Genomic DNA, 24519 nt, shown 5'->3' with positions numbered 1-24519 from the left:
CCTTGGACCTCTGGTAGAATTCGGCTGTGAACCCATCTGATCCTGGACTCCTTTTGGTTGGTAAGCTATTGATTATTGCCACAATTTCAGCTCCTGTTATTAGTCTATTCAGAGATTCAACTTCTTCCTGGTTTAGTCATGGGAGAGTGTATGTGTCGAGGAATTTATCCCTTTCTTTTTTTTTTAATTTTTTTTCTTTTTATCATTATGATTATTATTATTATTATTATTATTATTATACTTGAGGCTCTATGGTACATGTGCGCAACGTGCAGGTAAGCTACATGTGTATACATGTGCCATGCTGGTGCGCTGCACCCACCAACTCGTCATCTAGCATTAGGTATATCTCCCAATGCTGTCCCTCGCCCCTCCCCCCACCCCACAACAGTCCCCGAAGTGTGATGTTCCCCTTCTTGTGTCCACGTGTTCTCATTGTTCAATTCCCACCTATGAGTGAGAAGATGTGGTGTTTGGTTTTTTGTTCTTGCGATAGTTTACTGAGAACGATGATTTCCAATTTCATCCATGTCCCTACAAAGGATATGAACTCATCATTTTTTATGGCTGCCTAGTATTCCATGGTGTATATGTGCCACATTTTCTTAATCCAGTCTATCATTGTTGGACATTTGGGTTGGTTCCAAGTCTTTGCTATTGTGTATAATGCCGCAATAAACATACGTGTGCATGTGTCTTTATAGCAGCATGATTTATAGTCCTTTGGGTATATACCCAGTAATGGGATGGCTGGGTCAAATGGAATTTCTAGTTCTAGATCCCTGAGGAATCGCCACAGTGACTTCCACAAAGGTTGAACTAGTTTACAGTCCCACCAACAGTGTAAAAGTGTTCCTATTTCTCCACATCCTCTCCAGCACCTGTTGTTTCCTGACTTTTTAATGATTGCCATTCTAACTGGTGTGAGATGGTATCTCATTGTGGTTTTGATTTGCATTTCTCTGATGGCCAGTGATGGTGAGCATTTTTTCATGTGTTTTTTGGCTGCATAAATGTCTTCTTTGGAGGAGTGTCTGTTCATGTCCTTCGCCCACTTTTTGATGGGGTTGTTTGGTGTTTTCTTGTAAATTTGTTGGAGTTCATTGTAGTTTCTGGATATTAGCCCTTTGTCAGATGAGTAGGTTGCGAAAATTTTCTCCCATTGTGTAGGTTGCCTGTTCACTCTGATGGTAGTTTCCTTTGCTGTGCAGAAGCTCTTTAGTTTAATTAGATCCCATTTGTCAATTTTGGCTTTTGTTGCCATTGCTTTTGGTGTTTTAGACATGAAGTCCTTGCCCATGCCTATGTCCTGAATGGTATTGCCTAGGTTTTCTTCTAGGGTTTTTATGGTTTTAGGTCTAACGTTTAAGTCTTTAATCCATCTTGAGTTGATTTTTGTATAAGGTGTAAGGAAGGGATCCAGTTTCAGCTTTCTACATGTGGCTAGCCAGTTTTCCCAGCACCATTTATTAAATAGGGAATCCTTTCTCCATTTCTTGTTTTTGTCAAGTTTGTCAAAGATCAGATTGTTGTAGATATGTGGCATTATTTCTGACGGCTCTGTTCTGTTCCATTGATCTATATCTCTGTTTGGTACCAGTACCATGCTGTTTTCGTTACTGTAGCCTTGTAGTATAGTTTGAAGTCAGGTAGCGTGATGCCTCCAGCTTTGTTCTTTTGGCTTAGGATTGACTTGGTGATGCGGGCTCTTTTTTGGTTCCATATGAGCTTTAAAGTAGTTTTTTCCAATTCTGTGAAGAAAGTCATTGGTAACTTGATGGGGATGGCATTGAATCTGTAAATTACCTTGGGAAGGATGGCCATTTTCATGATATTGATTCTTCCTACCCATGAGCATGGAATGTTCTTCCATTTGTTTGTATCCTCTTTTATTTCCTTGAGCAGTGGTTTGTAGTTTTCTCCTTGAAGAGGTCCTTCACATCCCTTGGAAGTTGGATTCCTAGGTATTTTATTCTCTTTGAAGCAATTGTGAATGGGAGTTCACTCATGATTTGGCTCTCTGTTTGTCTGTTATTGATGTATAAGAATGCTTGTGATTTTTGTCCATTGATTTTGTATCCTGAGACTTTGCTGAAGTTGCTTATCAGCTTAAGGAGATTTTGGGCTGAGACAATGGGGTTTTCTAGATATACTATCACGTCATCTGCAAACAGGGACAATTTGACTTCTTTTTTTCCTAATTGAATACCCTTGATTTCCTTCTCTTGCCTAATTGCCCTGGCCAAAACTTCCAACACTATGTTGAATGCAAGTGGTGAGAGAGGGCATCCCTGTCTTGTGCCAGTTTTCAAAGTGAATGCTTCCAGTTTTTGCCCATTCAGTATGATATTGGCTGTGGGTTTGTCATAAGTAGCTCTTATTATTTTGAGATACGACCCATCAATACCCAATTTATTGAGAGTTTTTAGCATGAAGGGTTGTTGAATTTTGTCAAAGGCCTTTTCTTCACGTATTGAGATAATCATGTGGTTTTTGACTTTGGTTCTGTTTATATGCTGGATTACATTTATTGATTTGCGTATATTGAACCAGACTTGCATCCCAGGGATGAAGCCCAGTTGATCATGGTGGATAAGCTGTCTGATGTGCTGCTGGATTCGGTTTGCCAGTAATTTATTGAGGATTTTTGCATCAATATTCATCAAGGATATTGGTCTAAAATTCTCTTTTTTGATTGTGTCTCTGCCCAGCTTTGGTATCAGCATGATGCTGGCCTCATAAAATGAGTTAGGAAGGAATCCCTCTTTTTTATTGATTGGAATAGTTTCTGAAGTAATGGTTCCAGTTCCTCCTTGGACCTCTGGTAGAATTCGGCTGTGAACCCATCTGATCCTGGACTCTTTTTGGTTGGTAAGCTATTGATTATTGCCACAATTTCAGCTCCTGTTATTAGTCTATTCAGAGATTCAACTTCTTCCTGGTTTAGTCATGGGAGAGTGTATGTGTCGAGGAATTTATCCCTTTCTTTTTTTTTTAATTTTTTTTCTTTTTATCATTGTGATTATTATTATTATTATTATTATTATTATACTTTAGGCTCTATGGTACATGTGCGCAACGTGCAGGTAAGCTACATGTGTATACATGTGCCATGCTGGTGCGCTGCACCCACCAACTCGTCATCTAGCATTAGGTATATCTCCCAATGCTGTCCCTCGCCCCTCCCCCCACCCCACAACAGTCCCCGAAGTGTGATGTTCCCCTTCTTGTGTCCACGTGTTCTCATTGTTCAATTCCCACCTATGAGTGAGAAGATGTGGTGTTTGGTTTTTTGTTCTTGCGATAGTTTACTGAGAACGATGATTTCCAATTTCATCCATGTCCCTACAAAGGATATGAACTCATCATTTTTTATGGCTGCCTAGTATTCCATGGTGTATATGTGCCACATTTTCTTAATCCAGTCTATCATTGTTGGACATTTGGGTTGGTTCCAAGTCTTTGCTATTGTGTATAATGCCGCAATAAACATACGTGTGCATGTGTCTTTATAGCAGCATGATTTATAGTCCTTTGGGTATATACCCAGTAATGGGATGGCTGGGTCAAATGGAATTTCTAGTTCTAGATCCCTGAGGAATCGCCACAGTGACTTCCACAAAGGTTGAACTAGTTTACAGTCCCACCAACAGTGTAAAAGTGTTCCTATTTCTCCACATCCTCTCCAGCACCTGTTGTTTCCTGACTTTTTAATGATTGCCATTCTAACTGGTGTGAGATGGTATCTCATTGTGGTTTTGATTTGCATTTCTCTGATGGCCAGTGATGGTGAGCATTTTTTCATGTGTTTTTTGGCTGCATAAATGTCTTCTTTGGAGGAGTGTCTGTTCATGTCCTTCGCCCACTTTTTGATGGGGTTGTTTGGTGTTTTCTTGTAAATTTGTTGGAGTTCATTGTAGATTCTGGATATTAGCCCTTTGTCAGATGAGTAGGTTGCGAAAATTTTCTCCCATTGTGTAGGTTGCCTGTTCACTCTGATGGTAGTTTCCTTTGCTGTGCAGAAGCTCTTTAGTTTAATTAGATCCCATTTGTCAATTTTGGCTTTTGTTGCCATTGCTTTTGGTGTTTTAGACATGAAGTCCTTGCCCATGCCTATGTCCTGAATGGTATTGCCTAGGTTTTCTTCTAGGGTTTTTATGGTTTTAGGTCTAACGTTTAAGTCTTTAATCCATCTTGAGTTGATTTTTGTATAAGGTGTAAGGAAGGGATCCAGTTTCAGCTTTCTACATGTGGCTAGCCAGTTTTCCCAGCACCATTTATTAAATAGGGAATCCTTTCTCCATTTCTTGTTTTTGTCAAGTTTGTCAAAGATCAGATTGTTGTAGATATGTGGCATTATTTCTGACGGCTCTGTTCTGTTCCATTGATCTATATCTCTGTTTGGTACCAGTACCATGCTGTTTTGGTTACTGTAGCCTTGTAGTATAGTTTGAAGTCAGGTAGCGTGATGCCTCCAGCTTTGTTCTTTTGGCTTAGGATTGACTTGGTGATGCGGGCTCTTTTTTGGTTCCATATGAACTTTAAAGTAGTTTTTTCCAATTCTGTGCAGAAAGTCATTGGTAACTTGATGGGGAGGGCATTGAATCTGTAAATTACCTTGGGAAGGATGGCCATTTTCATGATATTGATTCTTCCTACCCATGAGCATGGAATGTTCTTCCATTTGTTTGTATCCTCTTTTATTTCCTTGAGCAGTGGTTTGTAGTTTTCTCCTTGAAGAGGTCCTTCACATCCCTTGGAAGTTGGATTCCTAGGTATTTTATTCTCTTTGAAGCAATTGTGAATGGGAGTTCACTCATGATTTGGCTCTCTGTTTGTCTGTTATTGATGTATAAGAATGCTTGTGATTTTTGTCCATTGATTTTGTATCCTGAGACTTTGCTGAAGTTGCTTATCAGTTTAAGGAGATTTTGGGCTGAGACAATGGGGTTTTCTAGATATACTATCACGTCATCTGCAAACAGGGACAATTTGACTTCTTTTTTTCCTAATTGAATACCCTTGATTTCCTTCTCTTGCCTAATTGCCCTGGCCAGAACTTCCAACACTATGTTGAATACAAGTGGTGAGAGAGGGCATCCCTGTCTTGTGCCAGTTTTCAAAGTGAATGCTTCCAGTTTTTGCCCATTCAGTATGATATTGGCTGTGGGTTTGTCATAAATAGCTCTTATTATTTTGAGATACGACCCATCAATACCCAATTTATTGAGAGTTTTTAGCATGAAGGGTTGTTGAATTTTGTCAAAGGCCTTTTCTTCACGTATTGAGATAATCATGTGGTTTTTGACTTTGGTTCTGTTTATATGCTGGATTACATTTATTGATTTGCGTATATTGAACCAGACTTGCATCCCAGGGATGAAGCCCAGTTGATCATGGTGGATAAGCTGTCTGATGTGCTGCTGGATTCGGTTTGCCAGTAATTTATTGAGGATTTTTGCATCAATATTCATCAAGGATATTGGTCTAAAATTCTCTTTTTTGATTGTGTCTCTGCCCAGCTTTGGTATCAGCATGATGCTGGCCTCATAAAATGAGTTAGGAAGGAATCCCTCTTTTTCTATTGATTGGAATAGTTTCTGAAGTAATGGTTCCAGTTCCTCCTTGGACCTCTGGTAGAATTCGGCTGTGAACCCATCTGATCCTGGACTCCTTTTGGTTGGTAAGCTATTGATTATTGCCACAATTTCAGCTCCTGTTATTAGTCTATTCAGAGATTCAACTTCTTCCTGGTTTAGTCATGGGAGAGTGTATGTGTCGAGGAATTTATCCCTTTCTTTTTTTTTTAATTTTTTTTCTTTTTATCATTATGATTATTATTATTATTATTATTATTATTATACTTGAGGCTCTATGGTACATGTGCGCAACGTGCAGGTAAGCTACATGTGTATACATGTGCCATGCTGGTGCGCTGCACCCACCAACTCGTCATCTAGCATTAGGTATATCTCCCAATGCTGTCCCTCGCCCCTCCCCCCACCCCACAACAGTCCCCGAAGTGTGATGTTCCCCTTCTTGTGTCCACGTGTTCTCATTGTTCAATTCCCACCTATGAGTGAGAAGATGTGGTGTTTGGTTTTTTGTTCTTGCGATAGTTTACTGAGAACGATGATTTCCAATTTCATCCATGTCCCTACAAAGGATATGAACTCATCATTTTTTATGGCTGCCTAGTATTCCATGGTGTATATGTGCCACATTTTCTTAATCCAGTCTATCATTGTTGGACATTTGGGTTGGTTCCAAGTCTTTGCTATTGTGTATAATGCCGCAATAAACATACGTGTGCATGTGTCTTTATAGCAGCATGATTTATAGTCCTTTGGGTATATACCCAGTAATGGGATGGCTGGGTCAAATGGAATTTCTAGTTCTAGATCCCTGAGGAATCGCCACAGTGACTTCCACAAAGGTTGAACTAGTTTACAGTCCCACCAACAGTGTAAAAGTGTTCCTATTTCTCCACATCCTCTCCAGCACCTGTTGTTTCCTGACTTTTTAATGATTGCCATTCTAACTGGTGTGAGATGGTATCTCATTGTGGTTTTGATTTGCATTTCTCTGATGGCCAGTGATGGTGAGCATTTTTTCATGTGTTTTTTGGCTGCATAAATGTCTTCTTTGGAGGAGTGTCTGTTCATGTCCTTCGCCCACTTTTTGATGGGGTTGTTTGGTGTTTTCTTGTAAATTTGTTGGAGTTCATTGTAGTTTCTGGATATTAGCCCTTTGTCAGATGAGTAGGTTGCGAAAATTTTCTCCCATTGTGTAGGTTGCCTGTTCACTCTGATGGTAGTTTCCTTTGCTGTGCAGAAGCTCTTTAGTTTAATTAGATCCCATTTGTCAATTTTGGCTTTTGTTGCCATTGCTTTTGGTGTTTTAGACATGAAGTCCTTGCCCATGCCTATGTCCTGAATGGTATTGCCTAGGTTTTCTTCTAGGGTTTTTATGGTTTTAGGTCTAACGTTTAAGTCTTTAATCCATCTTGAGTTGATTTTTGTATAAGGTGTAAGGAAGGGATCCAGTTTCAGCTTTCTACATGTGGCTAGCCAGTTTTCCCAGCACCATTTATTAAATAGGGAATCCTTTCTCCATTTCTTGTTTTTGTCAAGTTTGTCAAAGATCAGATTGTTGTAGATATGTGGCATTATTTCTGACGGCTCTGTTCTGTTCCATTGATCTATATCTCTGTTTGGTACCAGTACCATGCTGTTTTCGTTACTGTAGCCTTGTAGTATAGTTTGAAGTCAGGTAGCGTGATGCCTCCAGCTTTGTTCTTTTGGCTTAGGATTGACTTGGTGATGCGGGCTCTTTTTTGGTTCCATATGAGCTTTAAAGTAGTTTTTTCCAATTCTGTGAAGAAAGTCATTGGTAACTTGATGGGGATGGCATTGAATCTGTAAATTACCTTGGGAAGGATGGCCATTTTCATGATATTGATTCTTCCTACCCATGAGCATGGAATGTTCTTCCATTTGTTTGTATCCTCTTTTATTTCCTTGAGCAGTGGTTTGTAGTTTTCTCCTTGAAGAGGTCCTTCACATCCCTTGGAAGTTGGATTCCTAGGTATTTTATTCTCTTTGAAGCAATTGTGAATGGGAGTTCACTCATGATTTGGCTCTCTGTTTGTCTGTTATTGATGTATAAGAATGCTTGTGATTTTTGTCCATTGATTTTGTATCCTGAGACTTTGCTGAAGTTGCTTATCAGCTTAAGGAGATTTTGGGCTGAGACAATGGGGTTTTCTAGATATACTATCACGTCATCTGCAAACAGGGACAATTTGACTTCTTTTTTTCCTAATTGAATACCCTTGATTTCCTTCTCTTGCCTAATTGCCCTGGCCAAAACTTCCAACACTATGTTGAATGCAAGTGGTGAGAGAGGGCATCCCTGTCTTGTGCCAGTTTTCAAAGTGAATGCTTCCAGTTTTTGCCCATTCAGTATGATATTGGCTGTGGGTTTGTCATAAGTAGCTCTTATTATTTTGAGATACGACCCATCAATACCCAATTTATTGAGAGTTTTTAGCATGAAGGGTTGTTGAATTTTGTCAAAGGCCTTTTCTTCACGTATTGAGATAATCATGTGGTTTTTGACTTTGGTTCTGTTTATATGCTGGATTACATTTATTGATTTGCGTATATTGAACCAGACTTGCATCCCAGGGATGAAGCCCAGTTGATCATGGTGGATAAGCTGTCTGATGTGCTGCTGGATTCGGTTTGCCAGTAATTTATTGAGGATTTTTGCATCAATATTCATCAAGGATATTGGTCTAAAATTCTCTTTTTTGATTGTGTCTCTGCCCAGCTTTGGTATCAGCATGATGCTGGCCTCATAAAATGAGTTAGGAAGGAATCCCTCTTTTTTATTGATTGGAATAGTTTCTGAAGTAATGGTTCCAGTTCCTCCTTGGACCTCTGGTAGAATTCGGCTGTGAACCCATCTGATCCTGGACTCTTTTTGGTTGGTAAGCTATTGATTATTGCCACAATTTCAGCTCCTGTTATTAGTCTATTCAGAGATTCAACTTCTTCCTGGTTTAGTCATGGGAGAGTGTATGTGTCGAGGAATTTATCCCTTTCTTTTTTTTTTAATTTTTTTTCTTTTTATCATTGTGATTATTATTATTATTATTATTATTATTATACTTTAGGCTCTATGGTACATGTGCGCAACGTGCAGGTAAGCTACATGTGTATACATGTGCCATGCTGGTGCGCTGCACCCACCAACTCGTCATCTAGCATTAGGTATATCTCCCAATGCTGTCCCTCGCCCCTCCCCCCACCCCACAACAGTCCCCGAAGTGTGATGTTCCCCTTCTTGTGTCCACGTGTTCTCATTGTTCAATTCCCACCTATGAGTGAGAAGATGTGGTGTTTGGTTTTTTGTTCTTGCGATAGTTTACTGAGAACGATGATTTCCAATTTCATCCATGTCCCTACAAAGGATATGAACTCATCATTTTTTATGGCTGCCTAGTATTCCATGGTGTATATGTGCCACATTTTCTTAATCCAGTCTATCATTGTTGGACATTTGGGTTGGTTCCAAGTCTTTGCTATTGTGTATAATGCCGCAATAAACATACGTGTGCATGTGTCTTTATAGCAGCATGATTTATAGTCCTTTGGGTATATACCCAGTAATGGGATGGCTGGGTCAAATGGAATTTCTAGTTCTAGATCCCTGAGGAATCGCCACAGTGACTTCCACAAAGGTTGAACTAGTTTACAGTCCCACCAACAGTGTAAAAGTGTTCCTATTTCTCCACATCCTCTCCAGCACCTGTTGTTTCCTGACTTTTTAATGATTGCCATTCTAACTGGTGTGAGATGGTATCTCATTGTGGTTTTGATTTGCATTTCTCTGATGGCCAGTGATGGTGAGCATTTTTTCATGTGTTTTTTGGCTGCATAAATGTCTTCTTTGGAGGAGTGTCTGTTCATGTCCTTCGCCCACTTTTTGATGGGGTTGTTTGGTGTTTTCTTGTAAATTTGTTGGAGTTCATTGTAGATTCTGGATATTAGCCCTTTGTCAGATGAGTAGGTTGCGAAAATTTTCTCCCATTGTGTAGGTTGCCTGTTCACTCTGATGGTAGTTTCCTTTGCTGTGCAGAAGCTCTTTAGTTTAATTAGATCCCATTTGTCAATTTTGGCTTTTGTTGCCATTGCTTTTGGTGTTTTAGACATGAAGTCCTTGCCCATGCCTATGTCCTGAATGGTATTGCCTAGGTTTTCTTCTAGGGTTTTTATGGTTTTAGGTCTAACGTTTAAGTCTTTAATCCATCTTGAGTTGATTTTTGTATAAGGTGTAAGGAAGGGATCCAGTTTCAGCTTTCTACATGTGGCTAGCCAGTTTTCCCAGCACCATTTATTAAATAGGGAATCCTTTCTCCATTTCTTGTTTTTGTCAAGTTTGTCAAAGATCAGATTGTTGTAGATATGTGGCATTATTTCTGACGGCTCTGTTCTGTTCCATTGATCTATATCTCTGTTTGGTACCAGTACCATGCTGTTTTGGTTACTGTAGCCTTGTAGTATAGTTTGAAGTCAGGTAGCGTGATGCCTCCAGCTTTGTTCTTTTGGCTTAGGATTGACTTGGTGATGCGGGCTCTTTTTTGGTTCCATATGAACTTTAAAGTAGTTTTTTCCAATTCTGTGCAGAAAGTCATTGGTAACTTGATGGGGAGGGCATTGAATCTGTAAATTACCTTGGGAAGGATGGCCATTTTCATGATATTGATTCTTCCTACCCATGAGCATGGAATGTTCTTCCATTTGTTTGTATCCTCTTTTATTTCCTTGAGCAGTGGTTTGTAGTTTTCTCCTTGAAGAGGTCCTTCACATCCCTTGGAAGTTGGATTCCTAGGTATTTTATTCTCTTTGAAGCAATTGTGAATGGGAGTTCACTCATGATTTGGCTCTCTGTTTGTCTGTTATTGATGTATAAGAATGCTTGTGATTTTTGTCCATTGATTTTGTATCCTGAGACTTTGCTGAAGTTGCTTATCAGTTTAAGGAGATTTTGGGCTGAGACAATGGGGTTTTCTAGATATACTATCACGTCATCTGCAAACAGGGACAATTTGACTTCTTTTTTTCCTAATTGAATACCCTTGATTTCCTTCTCTTGCCTAATTGCCCTGGCCAGAACTTCCAACACTATGTTGAATACAAGTGGTGAGAGAGGGCATCCCTGTCTTGTGCCAGTTTTCAAAGTGAATGCTTCCAGTTTTTGCCCATTCAGTATGATATTGGCTGTGGGTTTGTCATAAATAGCTCTTATTATTTTGAGATACGACCCATCAATACCCAATTTATTGAGAGTTTTTAGCATGAAGGGTTGTTGAATTTTGTCAAAGGCCTTTTCTTCACGTATTGAGATAATCATGTGGTTTTTGACTTTGGTTCTGTTTATATGCTGGATTACATTTATTGATTTGCGTATATTGAACCAGACTTGCATCCCAGGGATGAAGCCCAGTTGATCATGGTGGATAAGCTGTCTGATGTGCTGCTGGATTCGGTTTGCCAGTAATTTATTGAGGATTTTTGCATCAATATTCATCAAGGATATTGGTCTAAAATTCTCTTTTTTGATTGTGTCTCTGCCCAGCTTTGGTATCAGCATGATGCTGGCCTCATAAAATGAGTTAGGAAGGAATCCCTCTTTTTCTATTGATTGGAATAGTTTCTGAAGTAATGGTTCCAGTTCCTCCTTGGACCTCTGGTAGAATTCGGCTGTGAACCCATCTGATCCTGGACTCTTTTTGGTTGGTAAGCTATTGATTATTGCCACAATTTCAGCTCCTGTTATTAGTCTATTCAGAGATTCAACTTCTTCCTGGTTTAGTCATGGGAGAGTGTATGTGTCGAGGAATTTATCCCTTTCTTTTTTTTTTAATTTTTTTTCTTTTTATCATTATGATTATGATTATTATTATTATTATTATTATACTTTAGGCTCTATGGTACATGTGCGCAACGTGCAGGTAAGCTACATGTGTATACATGTGCCATGCTGGTGCGCTGCACCCACCAACTCGTCATCTAGCATTAGGTATATCTCCCAATGCTGTCCCTCGCCCCTCCCCCCACCCCACAACAGTCCCCGAAGTGTGATGTTCCCCTTCTTGTGTCCACGTGTTCTCATTGTTCAATTCCCACCTATGAGTGAGAAGATGTGGTGTTTGGTTTTTTGTTCTTGCGATAGTTTACTGAGAACGATGATTTCCAATTTCATCCATGTCCCTACAAAGGATATGAACTCATCATTTTTTATGGCTGCCTAGTATTCCATGGTGTATATGTGCCACATTTTCTTAATCCAGTCTATCATTGTTGGACATTTGGGTTGGTTCCAAGTCTTTGCTATTGTGTATAATGCCGCAATAAACATACGTGTGCATGTGTCTTTATAGCAGCATGATTTATAGTCCTTTGGGTATATACCCAGTAATGGGATGGCTGGGTCAAATGGAATTTCTAGTTCTAGATCCCTGAGGAATCGCCACAGTGACTTCCACAAAGGTTGAACTAGTTTACAGTCCCACCAACAGTGTAAAAGTGTTCCTATTTCTCCACATCCTCTCCAGCACCTGTTGTTTCCTGACTTTTTAATGATTGCCATTCTAACTGGTGTGAGATGGTATCTCATTGTGGTTTTGATTTGCATTTCTCTGATGGCCAGTGATGGTGAGCATTTTTTCATGTGTTTTTTGGCTGCATAAATGTCTTCTTTGGAGGAGTGTCTGTTCATGTCCTTCGCCCACTTTTTGATGGGGTTGTTTGGTGTTTTCTTGTAAATTTGTTGGAGTTCATTGTAGATTCTGGATATTAGCCCTTTGTCAGATGAGTAGGTTGCGAAAATTTTCTCCCATTGTGTAGGTTGCCTGTTCACTCTGATGGTAGTTTCCTTTGCTGTGCAGAAGCTCTTTAGTTTAATTAGATCCCATTTGTCAATTTTGGCTTTTGTTGCCATTGCTTTTGGTGTTTTAGACATGAAGTCCTTGCCCATGCCTATGTCCTGAATGGTATTGCCTAGGTTTTCTTCTAGGGTTTTTATGGTTTTAGGTCTAACGTTTAAGTCTTTAATCCATCTTGAGTTGATTTTTGTATAAGGTGTAAGGAAGGGATCCAGTTTCAGCTTTCTACATGTGGCTAGCCAGTTTTCCCAGCACCATTTATTAAATAGGGAATCCTTGCTCCATTTCTTGTTTTTGTCAAGTTTGTCAAAGATCAGATTGTTGTAGATATGTGGCATTATTTCTGACGGCTCTGTTCTGTTCCATTGATCTATATCTCTGTTTGGTACCAGTACCATGCTGTTTTGGTTACTGTAGCCTTGTAGTATAGTTTGAAGTCAGGTAGCGTGATGCCTCCAGCTTTGTTCTTTTGGCTTAGGATTGACTTGGTGATGCGGGCTCTTTTTTGGTTCCATATGAACTTTAAAGTAGTTTTTTCCAATTCTGTGAAGAAAGTCATTGGTAACTTGATGGGGATGGCATTGAATCTGTAAATTACCTTGGGAAGGATGGCCATTTTCATGATATTGATTCTTCCTACCCATGAGCATGGAATGTTCTTCCATTTGTTTGTATCCTCTTTTATTTCCTTGAGCAGTGGTTTGTAGTTTTCTCCTTGAAGAGGTCCTTCACATCCCTTGTAAGTTGGATTCCTAGGTATTTTATTCTCTTTGAAGCAATTGTGAATGGGAGTTCACTCATGATTTGGCTCTCTGTTTGTCTGTTATTGATGTATAAGAATGCTTGTGATTTTTGTCCATTGATTTTGTATCCTGAGACTTTGCTGAAGTTGCTTATCAGTTTAAGGAGATTTTGGGCTGAGACAATGGGGTTTTCTAGATATACTATCACGTCATCTGCAAACAGGGACAATTTGACTTCTTTTTTTCCTAATTGAATACCCTTGATTTCCTTCTCTTGCCTAATTGCCCTGGCCAGAACTTCCAACACTATGTTGAATACAAGTGGTGAGAGAGGGCATCCCTGTCTTGTGCCAGTTTTCAAAGTGAATGCTTCCAGTTTTTGCCCATTCAGTATGATATTGGCTGTGGGTTTGTCATAAATAGCTCTTATTATTTTGAGATACGACCCATCAATACCCAATTTATTGAGAGTTTTTAGCATGAAGGGTTGTTGAATTTTGTCAAAGGCCTTTTCTTCACGTATTGAGATAATCATGTGGTTTTTGACTTTGGTTCTGTTTATATGCTGGATTACATTTATTGATTTGCGTATATTGAACCAGACTTGCATCCCAGGGATGAAGCCCAGTTGATCATGGTGGATAAGCTGTCTGATGTGCTGCTGGATTCGGTTTGCCAGTAATTTATTGAGGATTTTTGCATCAATATTCATCAAGGATATTGGTCTAAAATTCTCTTTTTTGATTGTGTCTCTGCCCAGCTTTGGTATCAGCATGATGCTGGCCTCATAAAATGAGTTAGGAAGGAATCCCTCTTTTTCTATTGATTGGAATAGTTTCTGAAGTAATGGTTCCAGTTCCTCCTTGGACCTCTGGTAGAATTCGGCTGTGAACCCATCTGATCCTGGACTCTTTTTGGTTGGTAAGCTATTGATTATTGCCACAATTTCAGCTCCTGTTATTAGTCTATTCAGAGATTCAACTTCTTCCTGGTTTAGTCATGGGAGAGTGTATGTGTCGAGGAATTTATCCCTTTCTTTTTTTTTTAATTTTTTTTCTTTTTATCATTATGATTATGATTATTATTATTATTATTATTATACTTTAGGCTCTATGGTACATGTGCGCAACGTGCAGGTAAGCTACATGTGTATACATGTGCCATGCTGGTGCGCTGCACCCACCAACTCGTCATCTAGCATTAGGTATATCTCCCAATGCTGTCCCTCGCCCCTCCCCCCACCCCACAACAGTCCCCGAAGTGTGATGTTCCCCTTCTTGTGTCCACGTGTTCTCATTGTTCAATTCCCACCTATGAGTGAGAAGATGTGGTGTTTGGTTTTTTGTTCTTGCGATAGTTTACTGAGAACGATGATTTCCAATTTCATCCATGTCCCTACAAAGGATATGAACTCATCATTTTTTATGGCTGCCTAGTATTCCATGGTGTATATGTGCCACATTTTCTTAATCCAGTCTATCATTGTTGGACATTTGGGTTGGTTCCAAGTCTTTGCTATTGTGTATAATGCCGCAATAAACATACGTGTGCATGTGTCTTTATAGCAGCATGATTTATAGTCCTTTGGGTATATACCCAGTAATGGGATGGCTGGGTCAAATGGAATTTCTAGTTCTAGATCCCTGAGGAATCGCCACAGTGACTTCCACAAAGGTTGAACTAGTTTACAGTCCCACCAACAGTGTAAAAGTGTTCCTATTTCTCCACATCCTCTCCAGCACCTGTTGTTTCCTGACTTTTTAATGATTGCCATTCTAACTGGTGTGAGATGGTATCTCATTGTGGTTTTGATTTGCATTTCTCTGATGGCCAGTGATGGTGAGCATTTTTTCATGTGTTTTTTGGCTGCATAAATGTCTTCTTTGGAGGAGTGTCTGTTCATGTCCTTCGCCCACTTTTTGATGGGGTTGTTTGGTGTTTTCTTGTAAATTTGTTGGAGTTCATTGTAGATTCTGGATATTAGCCCTTTGTCAGATGAGTAGGTTGCGAAAATTTTCTCCCATTGTGTAGGTTGCCTGTTCACTCTGATGGTAGTTTCCTTTGCTGTGCAGAAGCTCTTTAGTTTAATTAGATCCCATTTGTCAATTTTGGCTTTTGTTGCCATTGCTTTTGGTGTTTTAGACATGAAGTCCTTGCCCATGCCTATGTCCTGAATGGTATTGCCTAGGTTTTCTTCTAGGGTTTTTATGGTTTTAGGTCTAACGTTTAAGTCTTTAATCCATCTTGAGTTGATTTTTGTATAAGGTGTAAGGAAGGGATCCAGTTTCAGCTTTCTACATGTGGCTAGCCAGTTTTCCCAGCACCATTTATTAAATAGGGAATCCTTGCTCCATTTCTTGTTTTTGTCAAGTTTGTCAAAGATCAGATTGTTGTAGATATGTGGCATTATTTCTGACGGCTCTGTTCTGTTCCATTGATCTATATCTCTGTTTGGTACCAGTACCATGCTGTTTTCGTTACTGTAGCCTTGTAGTATAGTTTGAAGTCAGGTAGCGTGATGCCTCCAGCTTTGTTCTTTTGGCTTAGGATTGACTTGGTGATGCGGGCTCTTTTTTGGTTCCATATGAACTTTAAAGTAGTTTTTTCCAATTCTGTGAAGAAAGTCATTGGTAACTTGATGGGGATGGCATTGAATCTGTAAATTACCTTGGGAAGGATGGCCATTTTCATGATATTGATTCTTCCTACCCATGAGCATGGAATGTTCTTCCATTTGTTTGTATCCTCTTTTATTTCCTTGAGCAGTGGTTTGTAGTTTTCTCCTTGAAGAGGTCCTTCACATCCCTTGGAAGTTGGATTCCTAGGTATTTTATTCTCTTTGAAGCAATTGTGAATGGGAGTTCACTCATGATTTGGCTCTCTGTTTGTCTGTTATTGATGTATAAGAATGCTTGTGATTTTTGTCCATTGATTTTGTATCCTGAGACTTTGCTGAAGTTGCTTATCAGCTTAAGGAGATTTTGGGCTGAGACAATGGGGTTTTCTAGATATACTATCACGTCATCTGCAAACAGGGACAATTTGACTTCTTTTTTCCTAATTGAATACCCTTGATTTCCTTCTCTTGCCTAATTGCCCTGGCCAGAACTTCCAACACTATGTTGAATACAAGTGGTGAGAGAGGGCATCCCTGTCTTGTGCCAGTTTTCAAAGTGAATGCTTCCAGTTTTTGCCCATTCAGTATGATATTGGCTGTGGGTTTGTCATAAATAGCTCTTATTATTTTGAGATACGACCCATCAATACCCAATTTATTGAGAGTTTTTAGCATGAAGGGTTGTTGAATTTTGTCAAAGGCCTTTTCTTCACGTATTGAGATAATCATGTGGTTTTTGACTTTGGTTTTGTTTATATGCTGGATTACATTTATTGATTTGCGTATATTGAACCAGACTTGCATCCCAGGGATGAAGCCCAGTTGATCATGGTGGATAAGCTGTCTGATGTGCTGCTGGATTCGGTTTGCCAGTAATTTATTGAGGATTTTTGCATCAATATTCATCAAGGATATTGGTCTAAAATTCTCTTTTTTGATTGTGTCTCTGCCCAGCTTTGGTATCAGCATGATGCTGGCCTCATAAAATGAGTTAGGAAGGAATCCCTCTTTTTCTATTGATTGGAATAGTTTCTGAAGTAATGGTTCCAGTTCCTCCTTGGACCTCTGGTAGAATTCGGCTGTGAACCCATCTGATCCTGGACTCTTTTTGGTTGGTAAGCTATTGATTATTGCCACAATTTCAGCTCCTGTTATTAGTCTATTCAGAGATTCAACTTCTTCCTGGTTTAGTCATGGGAGAGTGTATGTGTCGAGGAATTTATCCCTTTCTTTTTTTTTTAATTTTTTTTCTTTTTATCATTGTGATTATTATTATTATTATTATTATTATTATTATACTTTAGGCTCTATGGTACATGTGCGCAACGTGCAGGTAAGCTACATGTGTATACATGTGCCATGCTGGTGCGCTGCACCCACCAACTCGTCATCTAGCATTAGGTATATCTCCCAATGCTGTCCCTCGCCCCTCCCCCCACCCCACAACAGTCCCCGAAGTGTGATGTTCCCCTTCTTGTGTCCACGTGTTCTCATTGTTCAATTCCCACCTATGAGTGAGAAGATGTGGTGTTTGGTTTTTTGTTCTTGCGATAGTTTACTGAGAACGATGATTTCCAATTTCATCCATGTCCCTACAAAGGATATGAACTCATCATTTTTTATGGCTGCCTAGTATTCCATGGTGTATATGTGCCACATTTTCTTAATCCAGTCTATCATTGTTGGACATTTGGGTTGGTTCCAAGTCTTTGCTATTGTGTATAATGCCGCAATAAACATACGTGTGCATGTGTCTTTATAGCAGCATGATTTATAGTCCTTTGGGTATATACCCAGTAATGGGATGGCTGGGTCAAATGGAATTTCTAGTTCTAGATCCCTGAGGAATCGCCACAGTGACTTCCACAAAGGTTGAACTAGTTTACAGTCCCACCAACAGTGTAAAAGTGTTCCTATTTCTCCACATCCTCTCCAGCACCTGTTGTTTCCTGACTTTTTAATGATTGCCATTCTAACTGGTGTGAGATGGTATCTCATTGTGGTTTTGATTTGCATTTCTCTGATGGCCAGTGATGGTGAGCATTTTTTCATGTGTTTTTTGGCTGCATAAATGTCTTCTTTGGAGGAGTGTCTGTTCATGTCCTTCGCCCACTTTTTGATGGGGTTGTTTGGTGTTTTCTTGTAAATTTGTTGGAGTTCATTGTAGATTCTGGATATTAGCCCTTTGTCAGATGAGTAGGTTGCGAAAATTTTCTCCCATTGTGTAGGTTGCCTGTTCACTCTGATGGTAGTTTCCTTTGCTGTGCAGAAGCTCTTTAGTTTAATTAGATCCCATTTGTCAATTTTGGCTTTTGTTGCCATTGCTTTTGGTGTTTTAGACATGAAGTCCTTGCCCATGCCTATGTCCTGAATGGTATTGCCTAGGTTTTCTTCTAGGGTTTTTATGGTTTTAGGTCTAACGTTTAAGTCTTTAATCCATCTTGAGTTGATTTTTGTATAAGGTGTAAGGAAGGGATCCAGTTTCAGCTTTCTACATGTGGCTAGCCAGTTTTCCCAGCACCATTTATTAAATAGGGAATCCTTTCTCCATTTCTTGTTTTTGTCAAGTTTGTCAAAGATCAGATTGTTGTAGATATGTGGCATTATTTCTGACGGCTCTGTTCTGTTCCATTGATCTATATCTCTGTTTGGTACCAGTACCATGCTGTTTTCGTTACTGTAGCCTTGTAGTATAGTTTGAAGTCAGGTAGCGTGATGCCTCCAGCTTTGTTCTTTTGGCTTAGGATTGACTTGGTGATGCGGGCTCTTTTTTGGTTCCATATGAACTTTAAAGTAGTTTTTTCCAATTCTGTGAAGAAAGTCATTGGTAACTTGATGGGGATGGCATTGAATCTGTAAATTACCTTGGGAAGGATGGCCATTTTCATGATATTGATTCTTCCTACCCATGAGCATGGAATGTTCTTCCATTTGTTTGTATCCTCTTTTATTTCCTTGAGCAGTGGTTTGTAGTTTTCTCCTTGAAGAGGTCCTTCACATCCCTTGGAAGTTGGATTCCTAGGTATTTTATTCTCTTTGAAGCAATTGTGAATGGGAGTTCACTCATGATTTGGCTCTCTGTTTGTCTGTTATTGATGTATAAGAATGCTTGTGATTTTTGTCCATTGATTTTGTATCCTGAGACTTTGCTGAAGTTGCTTATCAGCTTAAGGAGATTTTGGGCTGAGACAATGGGGTTTTCTAGATATACTATCACGTCATCTGCAAACAGGGACAATTTGACTTCTTTTTTTCCTAATTGAATACCCTTGATTTCCTTCTCTTGCCTAATTGCCCTGGCCAGAACTTCCAACACTATGTTGAATACAAGTGGTGAGAGAGGGCATCCCTGTCTTGTGCCAGTTTTCAAAGTGAATGCTTCCAGTTTTTGCCCATTCAGTATGATATTGGCTGTGGGTTTGTCATAAATAGCTCTTATTATTTTGAGATACGACCCATCAATACCCAATTTATTGAGAGTTTTTAGCATGAAGGGTTGTTGAATTTTGTCAAAGGCCTTTTCTTCACGTATTGAGATAATCATGTGGTTTTTGACTTTGGTTCTGTTTATATGCTGGATTACATTTATTGATTTGCGTATATTGAACCAGACTTGCATCCCAGGGATGAAGCCCAGTTGATCATGGTGGATAAGCTGTCTGATGTGCTGCTGGATTTGGTTTGCCAGTAATATATTGAGGATTTTTGCATCAATATTCATCAAGGATATTGGTCTAAAATTCTCTTTTTGGATTGTGTCTCTGCCCAGCTTTGGTATCAGCATGATGCTGGCCTCATAAAATGAGTTAGGAAGGAATCCCTCTTTTTCTATTGATTGGAATAGTTTCTGAAGTAATGGTTCCAGTTCCTCCTTGGACCTCTGGTAGAATTCGGCTGTGAACCCATCTGATCCTGGACTCTTTTTGGTTGGTAAGCTATTGATTATTGCCACAATTTCAGCTCCTGTTATTAGTCTATTCAGAGATTCAACTTCTTCCTGGTTTAGTCATGGGAGAGTGTATGTGTCGAGGAATTTATCCCTTTCTTTTTTTTTTAATTTTTTTTCTTTTTATCATTGTGATTATTATTATTATTATTATTATTATTATTATTATACTTTAGGCTCTATGGTACATGTGCGCAACGTGCAGGTAAGCTACATGTGTATACATGTGCCATGCTGGTGCGCTGCACCCACCAACTCGTCATCTAGCATTAGGTATATCTCCCAATGCTGTCCCTCGCCCCTCCCCCCACCCCACAACAGTCCCCGAAGTGTGATGTTCCCCTTCTTGTGTCCACGTGTTCTCATTGTTCAATTCCCACCTATGAGTGAGAAGATGTGGTGTTTGGTTTTTTGTTCTTGCGATAGTTTACTGAGAACGATGATTTCCAATTTCATCCATGTCCCTACAAAGGATATGAACTCATCATTTTTTATGGCTGCCTAGTATTCCATGGTGTATATGTGCCACATTTTCTTAATCCAGTCTATCATTGTTGGACATTTGGGTTGGTTCCAAGTCTTTGCTATTGTGTATAATGCCGCAATAAACATACGTGTGCATGTGTCTTTATAGCAGCATGATTTATAGTCCTTTGGGTATATACCCAGTAATGGGATGGCTGGGTCAAATGGAATTTCTAGTTCTAGATCCCTGAGGAATCGCCACAGTGACTTCCACAAAGGTTGAACTAGTTTACAGTCCCACCAACAGTGTAAAAGTGTTCCTATTTCTCCACATCCTCTCCAGCACCTGTTGTTTCCTGACTTTTTAATGATTGCCATTCTAACTGGTGTGAGATGGTATCTCATTGTGGTTTTGATTTGCATTTCTCTGATGGCCAGTGATGGTGAGCATTTTTTCATGTGTTTTTTGGCTGCATAAATGTCTTCTTTGGAGGAGTGTCTGTTCATGTCCTTCGCCCACTTTTTGATGGGGTTGTTTGGTGTTTTCTTGTAAATTTGTTGGAGTTCATTGTAGATTCTGGATATTAGCCCTTTGTCAGATGAGTAGGTTGCGAAAATTTTCTCCCATTGTGTAGGTTGCCTGTTCACTCTGATGGTAGTTTCCTTTGCTGTGCAGAAGCTCTTTAGTTTAATTAGATCCCATTTGTCAATTTTGGCTTTTGTTGCCATTGCTTTTGGTGTTTTAGACATGAAGTCCTTGCCCATGCCTATGTCCTGAATGGTATTGCCTAGGTTTTCTTCTAGGGTTTTTATGGTTTTAGGTCTAACGTTTAAGTCTTTAATCCATCTTGAGTTGATTTTTGTATAAGGTGTAAGGAAGGGATCCAGTTTCAGCTTTCTACATGTGGCTAGCCAGTTTTCCCAGCACCATTTATTAAATAGGGAATCCTTTCTCCATTTCTTGTTTTTGTCAAGTTTGTCAAAGATCAGATTGTTGTAGATATGTGGCATTATTTCTGACGGCTCTGTTCTGTTCCATTGATCTAGATCTCTGTTTGGTACCAGTACCATGCTGTTTTGGTTACTGTAGCCTTGTAGTATAGTTTGAAGTCAGGTAGCGTGATGCCTCCAGCTTTGTTCTTTTGGCTTAGGATTGACTTGGTGATGCGGGCTCTTTTTTGGTTCCATATGAACTTTAAAGTAGTTTTTTCCAATTCTGTGAAGAAAGTCATTGGTAACTTGATGGGGATGGCATTGAATCTGTAAATTACCTTGGGAAGGATGGCCATTTTCATGATATTGATTCTTCCTACCCATGAGCATGGAATGTTCTTCCATTTGTTTGTATCCTCCTTTATTTCCTTGAGCAGTGGTTTGTAGTTTTCTCCTTGAAGAGGTCCTTCACATCCCTTGGAAGTTGGATTCCTAGGTATTTTATTCTCTTTGAAGCAATTGTGAATGGGAGTTCACTCATGATTTGGCTCTCTGTTTGTCTGTTATTGATGTATAAGAATGCTTGTGATTTTTGTCCATTGATTTTGTATCCTGAGACTTTGCTGAAGTTGCTTATCAGTTTAAGGAGATTTTGGGCTGAGACAATGGGGTTTTCTAGATATACTATCACGTCATCTGCAAACAGGGACAATTTGACTTCTTTTTTCCTAATTGAATACCCTTGATTTCCTTCTCTTGCCTAATTGCCCTGGCCAGAACTTCCAACACTATGTTGAATACAAGTGGTGAGAGAGGGCATCCCTGTCTTGTGCCAGTTTTCAAAGTGAATGCTTCCAGTTTTTGCCCATTCAGTATGATATTGGCTGTGGGTTTGTCATAAATAGCTCTTATTATTTTGAGATACGACCCATCAATACCCAATTTATTGAGAGTTTTTAGCATGAAGGGTTGTTGAATTTTGTCAAAGGCCTTTTCTTCACGTATTGAGATAATCATGTGGTTTTTGACTTTGGTTCTGTTTATATGCTGGATTACATTTATTGATTTGCGTATATTGAACCAGACTTGCATCCCAGGGATGAAGCCCAGTTGATCATGGTGGATAAGCTGTCTGATGTGCTGCTGGATTCGGTTTGCCAGTAATTTATTGAGGATTTTTGCATCAATATTCATCAAGGATATTGGTCTAAAATTCTCTTTTTTGATTGTGTCTCTGCCCAGCTTTGGTATCAGCATGATGCTGGCCTCATAAAATGAGTTAGGAAGGAATCCCTCTTTTTCTATTGATTGGAATAGTTTCTGAAGTAATGGTTCCAGTTCCTCCTTGGACCTCTGGTAGAATTCGGCTGTGAACCCATCTGATCCTGGACTCTTTTTGGTTGGTAAGCTATTGATTATTGCCACAATTTCAGCTCCTGTTATTAGTCTATTCAGAGATTCAACTTCTTCCTGGTTTAGTCATGGGAGAGTGTATGTGTCGAGGAATTTATCCCTTTCTTTTTTTTTTAATTTTTTTTCTTTTTATCATTGTGATTATTATTATTATTATTATTATTATTATTATACTTTAGGCTCTATGGTACATGTGCGCAACGTGCAGGTAAGCTACATGTGTATACATGTGCCATGCTGGTGCGCTGCACCCACCAACTCGTCATCTAGCATTAGGTATATCTCCCAATGCTGTCCCTCGCCCCTCCCCCCACCCCACAACAGTCCCCGAAGTGTGATGTTCCCCTTCTTGTGTCCACGTGTTCTCATTGTTCAATTCCCACCTATGAGTGAGAAGATGTGGTGTTTGGTTTTTTGTTCTTGCGATAGTTTACTGAGAACGATGATTTCCAATTTCATCCATGTCCCTACAAAGGATATGAACTCATCATTTTTTATGGCTGCCTAGTATTCCATGGTGTATATGTGCCACATTTTCTTAATCCAGTCTATCATTGTTGGACATTTGGGTTGGTTCCAAGTCTTTGCTATTGTGTATAATGCCGCAATAAACATACGTGTGCATGTGTCTTTATAGCAGCATGATTTATAGTCCTTTGGGTATATACCCAGTAATGGGATGGCTGGGTCAAATGGAATTTCTAGTTCTAGATCCCTGAGGAATCGCCACAGTGACTTCCACAAAGGTTGAACTAGTTTACAGTCCCACCAACAGTGTAAAAGTGTTCCTATTTCTCCACATCCTCTCCAGCACCTGTTGTTTCCTGACTTTTTAATGATTGCCATTCTAACTGGTGTGAGATGGTATCTCATTGTGGTTTTGATTTGCATTTCTCTGATGGCCAGTGATGGTGAGCATTTTTTCATGTGTTTTTTGGCTGCATAAATGTCTTCTTTGGAGGAGTGTCTGTTCATGTCCTTCGCCCACTTTTTGATGGGGTTGTTTGGTGTTTTCTTGTAAATTTGTTGGAGTTCATTGTAGATTCTGGATATTAGCCCTTTGTCAGATGAGTAGGTTGCGAAAATTTTCTCCCATTGTGTAGGTTGCCTGTTCACTCTGATGGTAGTTTCCTTTGCTGTGCAGAAGCTCTTTAGTTTAATTAGATCCCATTTGTCAATTTTGGCTTTTGTTGCCATTGCTTTTGGTGTTTTAGACATGAAGTCCTTGCCCATGCCTATGTCCTGAATGGTATTGCCTAGGTTTTCTTCTAGGGTTTTTATGGTTTTAGGTCTAACGTTTAAGTCTTTAATCCATCTTGAGTTGATTTTTGTATAAGGTGTAAGGAAGGGATCCAGTTTCAGCTTTCTACATGTGGCTAGCCAGTTTTCCCAGCACCATTTATTAAATAGGGAATCCTTTCTCCATTTCTTGTTTTTGTCAAGTTTGTCAAAGATCAGATTGTTGTAGATATGTGGCATTATTTCTGACGGCTCTGTTCTGTTCCATTGATCTATATCTCTGTTTGGTACCAGTACCATGCTGTTTTGGTTACTGTAGCCTTGTAGTATAGTTTGAAGTCAGGTAGCGTGATGCCTCCAGCTTTGTTCTTTTGGCTTAGGATTGACTTGGTGATGCGGGCTCTTTTTTGGTTCCATATGAACTTTAAAGTAGTTTTTTCCAATTCTGTGAAGAAAGTCATTGGTAACTTGATGGGGATGGCATTGAATCTGTAAATTACCTTGGGAAGGATGGCCATTTTCATGATATTGATTCTTCCTACCCATGAGCATGGAATGTTCTTCCATTTGTTTGTATCCTCTTTTATTTCCTTGAGCAGTGGTTTGTAGTTTTCTCCTTGAAGAGGTCCTTCACATCCCTTGGAAGTTGGATTCCTAGGTATTTTATTCTCTTTGAAGCAATTGTGAATGGGAGTTCACTCATGATTTG

The sequence above is a fragment of the Pongo abelii genome, chromosome 12 (genome assembly GCF_028885655.2).
Source record: "Pongo abelii isolate AG06213 chromosome 12, NHGRI_mPonAbe1-v2.0_pri, whole genome shotgun sequence".
Classification (NCBI taxonomy): domain Eukaryota; kingdom Metazoa; phylum Chordata; class Mammalia; order Primates; family Hominidae; genus Pongo; species Pongo abelii.
The sequence above is the reverse complement of the archived record's forward strand: the minus strand, read 5'-3'. Positions refer to the sequence as shown.